Source organism: Lolium rigidum, chromosome 2 (genome assembly GCF_022539505.1).
Source record: "Lolium rigidum isolate FL_2022 chromosome 2, APGP_CSIRO_Lrig_0.1, whole genome shotgun sequence".
Taxonomy (NCBI): domain Eukaryota; kingdom Viridiplantae; phylum Streptophyta; class Magnoliopsida; order Poales; family Poaceae; genus Lolium; species Lolium rigidum.
The window spans coordinates 210,870,433-210,879,487 of record NC_061509.1 but is presented as its reverse complement, the minus strand read 5'-3'; positions in this window follow the sequence as shown (position 1 = coordinate 210,879,487).

Sequence of the window (9,055 nt, the reverse complement as noted above, 5' to 3'; positions counted from 1 at the left end):
CGAAGACTTGGACTACAACTCTTGGGGATTCCACCTATATAATGAGGGGCATAGGAGAGGGGGCTGACCACCACAAGCCCATAGCTTGGCCGCACCCATAGGTGGCCGGCCACCCCCTCTCCCAACCCTAGCCGCCCCTCTCTCCTCCTCTTCTCCCGCACGCTTAGCGAAGCTCCGCCGGAGATCTCCATCGCCACCGCCACCACGCCGTCGTGCCGCCGGATTCAAAGAGGAGCTACTACTTCCGCTGCCCGCCGGAACGGGGAGAAGGACGTCGTCTTCATCAACAACCGAACGTGTGACCGAGTACGGAGGTGCTGCCCGTTCGTGGCGCCGGAAGCGATCGTGATCAAGATCTTCTACGCGCTTTTGCAAGCGGCAAGTGAACGTCTACCGCAGCAACAAGAGCCTCATCTTGTAGGCTTTGGAATCTCTTCAAGGGTGAGACTCGATATCCCCTCGTTGCTACCGTCTTCTAGATTGCATCTTGGCTTGGATTGCGTGTTCGCGGTAGGAAAATTTTTGTTTTCTATGCAACGTTATCCTACACTTACAAGTTGCAAGCCTCATGCATAGTATACTAATAGTGCCTGCACCTTGTCCTAATTAGCTTGGACTACCGGATCTTTGCGATGCACATGTTTTAACCAAGTGTCACAATGGGGTACCTCCATGCCGCCTGTACAAAGGTCTAAGGAGAAAGCTCGCATTTTGGATTTCTCGCTTTTGATTATTCTCAACTTAGACATCCATACCGGGACAACATGGACAACAGATAATGGACTCCTCTTTAATGCATAAGCATGTAGCAACAATTAGTGTTCTCATATGAGATTGAGGATATATGTCCAAAACTGAAACTTCCACCATGATTAATGGCTTTAGTTAGCGGCCCAATGTTCTTCTCTAACAATATGCATGCTCCAACCATTAAGGTGGTAGATCTCTCTTACTTCCGACAAGACGGACATGCATAGCAACTCACATGATATTCAACAAAGAATAGTTGATGGTGTCCCCGAAACATGGTTATCGCACAACAAGCAACTTAATAAGAGATAAAGTGCATAAGTACATATTCAATACCACAATAGTTTTTAAGCTATTTGTCCCATGAGCTATATATTGCAAAGGTAAAGAATGGAAATTTTAAAGGTAGCACTCAAGCAATTTACTTTGGAATGGCGGAGAAATACCATGTAGTAGGTAGGTATGGTGGACACAAATGGCATAGTGGTTGGCTCAAGGATTTTGGATGCATGAGAAGTATTCCCTCTCGATACAAGGTTTAGGCTAGCAAGGTTATTTGAAACAAACACAAGGATGAACCGGTGCAGCAAAACTCACATAAAATACATATTGTAAACATTATAAGACTCTACACCGTCTTCCTTGTTGTTCAAAACTCAATACTAGAAATTATCTAGACTTCAGAGAGACCAAATATGCAAACCAAATTAGCAAGCTCTAGGTGTTTCTTCATTAATGGGTGAAAAGTATATGATGCAAGAGCTTAAACATGAGCACAACAATTGCCAAGTATCAAATTATTCAAGACATTTTAGAATTACTACATGTAGCATTTCCCAATTCCAACCATATAACAATTTAACGAAGAAGATTCAACCTTCGCCATGAATACTATGATAAAGCCTAAGGACATACTTGTCCATATGCAACAGCGGAGCGTGTCTCTCTCTCACACAATGAATGTTAGGATCCATTTTATTCAAACAAAAACAAAAACAAAAACAAACCGACGCTCCAAGCAAAGCACATAAGATGTGACGGAATAAAAATATAGTTTCGGGGAGGAACTCGATAATGTTGTTGATGAAGAAGGGGATGCCTTGGACATCCCCAAGCTTAGACGCTTGAGTCTTCTTAGAATATGCAGGGGTGAACCACCGGGGCATCCCCAAGCTTAGAGCATTCACTCTCCTTGATCATATTGCATCATTCTCCTCTCTTGATCCTTGAAAACTTCCTCCACACCAAACTCGAAACAACTCATTAGAGGGTTAGTGTACAATAAAAATTAACATGTTCGGAGGTGACACAATCATTCTTAACACTTCGGACATTGCATAAAGCTACTTGGACATTAATGGAACAAAGAAATTCATCCATCATAGCAAAAGAGGCAATGCGAAATAAAAAGGCAGAATCTGTCAAAACAGAACAGTCCATAAAGATGGATTTTATTGAGGCACCAGACTTGCTCAAATGAAAATGCCCAAATTGAATGAAAGTTGCGTACATATCTGAGGATCACGCACGTAAATTGGCTTAATTTTCTGAGGTACCTACAGAGAGGCAGGTCGAAATTCGTGACAGCAAAGAAATCTGTAACTGCGCAGTAATCCAAATCTAGTATGAACCTTACTATCAAAGACTTTACTTGGCACAACAATGCACAAACTAAGATAAGGAGAGGTTGCTACAGTAGTAAACAACTTCCAAGACTCAAATTCAAAACAAAAATACTGCAGTAAAAACATGGGTTGTCTCCCATAAACGCTTTTCTTTAACGCCTTTCAGCTAGGCGCAGAAAGTGTGTATCAAGTGTTATCGAGAGATGAAGCATTGATATCATAAGCTCCCCCATCTGTAGTGGTACTAAGGGCTTTGTCAATTTTAGGCCTATAATAATATTTTTTTGGTTTAGGCACTTTAGAGACATACATAAACTTTTGCTCCTTACCCACATAAGCTTTTTCTCTGAACTTTAAAGATGAAAAGGTTGAACCCAAGGTTCCCATAGCTTTTTCAAGTTCGCCAATCCTATTGATTTGATTATCATGGACAACACAAGTTCCTAGGACACTAATTCTTTCATCAATTCCTCCTAAGGATTTATCAATTCATCATTTTTATCAAGTAACATTTCCAATTTAGTTTCAATACTTGGAAAAATTTTCTCTATGGTTTCCAATTTTTTCATGACATCTTCAAGAGAGGTTTCAATTTTAACTTCATTAACAGGTGGTGTTCCAAATAAACTCTCAATAATGCAACTAGCTTCTAAAGCAGGAGCGCCTAGGAAGTTACCTCCTGCGAGACAACCAAGAACATACCTATTCCAGCTAGAGATACCAACATAAAAGTTCCTGAGTAGGATAGTGGTGGAGTGTTTCTTAGTGCACCTATTATGAGCATCACTAATTCTATACCAAGCATCTTTTAAACATTCTCCCCCTTGTTGCTTAAACGAACGAACTTCAACTTCAGGATTACTCATTTTAGCGGTAGTAAATAAAGCAAACTAGATAAAGTAAATGCAAGTAACTAATTTTTGTGTGTTTTTGATATAGAGTGCAAGACAGTAAATAAAGTAAAGCTAGCAACTAATTTTTTTGTGTTTTGATATAATGCAGCAAACAAATAAGTAAATAAAATAAAGCAAGACAAAAACAAAGTAAAGAGATTGGATTGTGGAGACTCCCCTTGCAGTGTGTCTTGATCTCCCCGGCAACGGCGCCGGAAAAGAGCTTGATGGCGTGTAACTCACACGTTCGTTGGGAACCCCAAGAGGAAGGTATGATGCGCACGGCAGCAAGTTTTCCCTCGAAAGAAACCAAGGTTTATCGAACCAGGAGGAGCCAAGAAGCACGTTGAAGGTTGATGGCGGCGGGATGTAGTGCGGCGCAACACCGGGGATTCCGGCGCCAACGTGGAACCTGCACAACACAACCAAAGTACTTTGCCCCAACGAAACGGTGAGGTTGTCAATCTCACCTGGCTAGCTGTAACAAAGGATTAGATGTATAGTGTGGATGATGATTGTTTGCGAGAGAATAGTAAAGAACAAGTATTGCGAGCAGATTTGTATTTCGGATGTAAAAGAATGGACCGGGGTCCACAGTTCACTAGAGGTGTCTCTCCCATAAGATAAATAGCATGTTGGGTGAACAAATTACGGTCGGGCAATTGACAAATAGAGAGGGCATAACAATGCACATACATGACATGATGAATATTGTGAGATTTAATTGGGCATTACGACAAAGTACATAGACCGCTATCCAGCATGCATCTATGCCTAAAAAGTCCACCTTCGAGGTTATCATCCGAACCCCTTCCGGTATTAAGTTGCAAAACAACGGACAATTGCATTAAGTATGGTGCGTAATGTAATCAATAACTACATCCTCGGACATAGCATCAATGTTTTATCCCTAGTGGCAACAGACACACCCACAACCTTAGAACTTTCGTCACTTGTCCCAGATTTAATGGAGGCATGAACCCACTATCGAGCATAAATACTCCCTCTTGGAGTTAAGAGTAAAAACTTGGCCAGAGCCTCTACTAATAACGGAGAGCATGCAAGATCATAAACAACACATAGGTAATAGATTGATAATCAACATAACATAGTATTCTCTATCCATCGGATCCCGACAAACACAACATATAGAATTACGAGATAGATGATCTTGATCATGTTAGGCAGCTCACAAGATCCGACAATGAAGCACATGAGGAGAAGACAACCATCTAGCTACTGCTATGGACCCATAGTCCAGGGGTGAACTACTCACTCATCACTCCGGAGGCGACCATGGCGGTGAAGAGTCCTCCGGGAGATGATTCCCCTCTCCGGCAGGGTGCCGGAGGTGATCTCCGAATCCCCGAGATGGGATTGGCGGCGGCGGCGTCTCCGGAAGGTTTTCCGTATCGTGGCTCTCCGTGCCGGGGGTTTCGCGACGAAGACTATTTGTAGGCGGAAGGGCGGGTAAAGGGGCGTCACGAGGGGCCCACACGACGAGGCCGGCGCGGCCAAGGGCCGGGCCGCGCCGCCCTAGCGTGTCGGCGCCTCGTGGCCCCACTTCCTTTCCCCCTCGGTCTTACGGAAGCTTCGTGCAAAAATAGGACCCCGGGCGTTGATTTCGTCCAATTCCGAGAATATTTCCTTTGTAGGATTTCGAAACCAAAAACAGCGAGAAAACAACAAGCGGCTCTTCGGCATCTCGTTAATAGGTTAGTGCCGGAAAATGCATAAATACGACGTATAATGTGTATAAAACATGTAGATATCATCAATAATGTGGCATGGAACGATACGTCGGAGACGTATCAGCTGGCGCGGCCAGGGGGCCACCCGCGCCGCCATATGGTGTGGGCCCCATGCTGCCCGCCTCCGACTCTCCTTCGGTGTTCTGGAACCTTCCGGGGAAAATAAGATATTTGGTCTTTGTTTCATCGAATTCCGAGAATATTGCCCGAACAGCCTTTCTGGAACAAAAAACAACAGAAAATAGGAACTGGCACTGTGGCATCTTGTTAATAGGTTAGTTCCGGAAAATGCATGAAATCATTATAAAGTGTGAGCAAAACATGTAGGTATTGTCATAAAACTAGCATGGAACATCAGAAATTATAGATACGTTGGAGACGTATCAAGCATCCCCAAGCTTAGTTCCTGCTCGCCCTCGAGTAGGTAAACGATAAAAAGAGTAATTTACGTAGTGACATGCTACTTACATAATCTTGATCATACTATTGTAAAGCATATGAGATGAATGAAGTGACTCAAGGCAACGATCTATAGTTTGCTAACAAATAGATAACATATAGCAAAACTTTTCATGAATAGTACTTTCAAGACAAGCATCAAAAAGTCTTGCATATGAGTTAACTCATAAAGCAATAAATTCAAAGTAAAGGCATTGAAGCAACACAGAGGAAGATTTAAGTTTCAGCAGTTGCTTTCAACTTTCATCATGCATATCTCATGGATAGTTGTCAACACAAAGTAATATGATGAGTGCAAATAAGCAAGTATGTAAGAATAAATGCACAGTTGACACAAGTGTTTGCTTCTAAGATGGAAGGAGTAGGTAAACTGACTCAACATAAAGTAAAACAAAGGCCCTTCGTAGAGGGAAGCAGGGATTAAATCATGTGCTAGAGCTTTTTAAGTTTTGAAATCATATAGAGAGCATAAAAGTAAAGTTTTGAGAGGTGTTTGTTGTTGTCAACGAATGGTAGTGGGCACTCTAACCCCCTCATCAAACAGACTTTCAAAGAGCGGCTCCCATGAAGGACGTTATCTCTACCAGCAAGGTAGATCATCCCTCTTCTCTTTTGTTTACACAAGTACTTTAGTTTTATTTATGGTTGACACTCCTCCCAACCTTTTGCTTACACGAGCCATGGCTAACCGAATCCTCGGGTGCGTTCCAACATTCACATACCATGAAGGAGTGTCTATTTGCAAAATTAAGTTGCTTACTGATGAATCAGGGCAAAACATGTGAAGAGAATTATTAATGAAAGTTAATTAATTGGGGCTGGGAACCCCGTTGCCAGCTCTTTTTGCAAAATTATTGGATAAGCGTATGAAGCCACTAGTCCATTGGTGAAAGCTGCCCAACAAGCTTGAAAGATAAAACACCACATATTTCCTCATGAGCTATAAAACATTGACACAAATAAGAGGTAATAACTTTTTGAATTGTTTAAAGGTAGCACATGAAGTATTTACTTGGAATGGCAGAAAATACCACATAGTAGGTAGTTATGGTGGACACAAATGGCATAGGTTTTGGCTCAAGGTTTTGGATGCGCGAGAAGCATTCCCTCTCAGTACAAGGCTTTGGCTAGCAAGGTTGTTTGAAGCAAACACATGTATGAACCGGTACAGCAAAACTTACATAAGAACATATTGCAAGCATTATAAGACTCTACACTGTCTTCCTTGTTGCTCAAACACTTTTACCAGAAAATATCTAAAGCTTAGAGAGACCAATCATGCAAACCAATTTCAACAAGCTCTACGGAAGGTCTCAACTAATAGGTTTAAACTACATGGTGCAAGAGCTTAATCATGATCTACTTGAGAGCTCAAAACAATTGCCAAGTATCAAATTATTCAATACAATATGAAGCATTTTCTGTTTCCATCCAAATAACAATAAGTGTTGCGGCTTTCGACTTTCATCATGAACATTAAAGTAAATTAAGAACACAAGTGTTCAAATGAAAAAGTGGAGCGTGTCTCTCTACCACACAAGGATTGCTAGGATCCGAATTTATTCAAACACAAACAAAAATAAAAACACACAGACGCTCCAAGTAACGCACATAAGATGTGACCGAATAAAAATATAGTTTCACTAGAGGTGACCTGATAAGTTGTTGATGAAGAAGGGGATGCCTTGGGCATCCCCAAGCTTAGACGCTTGAGTCTCCTTAAAATATGCAGGGATGAACCACGGGGGCATCCCTAAGCTTAGACTTTTCACTCTTCTTGATCATATATCATCCTCCTCTCTTGACCCTTGAAAACTTCCTTCACACCAAACTTCTCATAAACTTCATTAGAGGGGTTAGTACTCAAAAAACTTTAATCCACTTTATTCATGTAGTGACACATTGCAAGAACTCAATAAAACATTAGCTACAGCCCTCCAAGTCTAGAAAGCCTTGCTTAAAGTCCACAAGAGACAATGCAAAAAACAGAGACAGAATGTGTTCAAAACAGAACAGCCAGTAAAGACGAATTTTTTAGAGGTACTTCCGTTGCTCAAATCAGAAAACTCAAAACTAATGAAAGTTGCGTACATATATGAGGAACACGCATGAAAATTGGCAGATTTTTTTGAGTTTCCTACAGAGGGACCTACTCAAATTCGTGACAGGTAGAAATCTGTTTCTGCGCAAAAATCCAAATCTAGTATCAACTTTATATTAGAGACTTTACTTGGCACAACATTGCAATAAAATAAAGATAAGGAGAGGTTGCTACAGTAGTAACAACTTCCAAGACACAACAAAACAGTAGCAAAATAAAAACATGGGTTATCTCCCAAGAAGTTCTTTCTTTATAGCAATTAAGATGGGCTCAGCAGTTTTAATGATGCTCACATAAGAATGAGAGTTGAAGCAAAAGAGAGCATCAGAAAGCAAGTTCAAAACACATTTAAGTCTAACCCACTTCCTATGCATAGGAATCTTGTACACAGATAAATTCATGAAGAACAAAGTGACAAGCATTGGAAGATAAAACAAGAGTAACTTTAAATTTTTCAGCATATAGAGAGGTGTTTTAGTACAATGCAAATTTCTACAACCATATTTTCCTCTCTCATAATAATTTTCAGTAGCTTCATGAATAAACTCAACAATATAACTATCACATAAAGCATGTTTTTCATGATCCACAAACACATAATTTTTATCAAGCTCAGAAATAATAGGATTAAAACTTTCAAAACCACTTTTATCAATATAACAAGATGATTGATCAATCTCAAAAGATATGGGACTCCTAAATAAAGTCAAGATCTCTCCAATCCCATTTTCATTAGTAGTACAATTAATATTATCAAATAACATAGGACCATCATGTAGAGATTTATCATAAACATTTGCTAAACAAAACTCTTTAGTACCATGCATTTCGACATCAGGCACAAACAAAGAATTATCATAAGATTTATCAAAATAGCACGGATTATCGTAAATAACAGTAGCATAATTATTCTCACAAGTTTTACTCATAGGGAATATTTCAAGAGAATCCACAGGAACATAACATTCATCCTCCTTTGGTAAGCATGGAGGACAATCAAATAGTGTAAGAGATAAAGAGTTACTCTCATTAGAAGGTTGGCATGGGTAGCTAATCCATTCTTCCTCCTTTTGTTCATCACTCTCCTCTTCTTTTTCATCCAATGAGCTTTCAGGTTCATCAATTTCCTCCTCTTTTTCATCCAATGAGCTTTCAGGTTCATCAATTTCTTCTTCCACTGGTTCCTGCAAATTGTGAGTGCATTCTTGTGCATTAATGAGTCTCTCTTTATAATCAACTAGCGGGGTGGCCCGTGCATACTGCACGGCTAGACTTTGTTTCCCTTTGCAGTGATAAATATTATTTTTTCAATCTGTTTGTCTTCACTGAATGCATAGTTTTTTATTTTTTACTTATTACAAAAGCTGAACTGGAACGTTGTTAAAACATGTTAATATTCATAGTAACTAAAATCCAAGGTAATATATGAGTATGTATATACTCAATCTACTACATTGTTTACTAACTTTTTGTTGT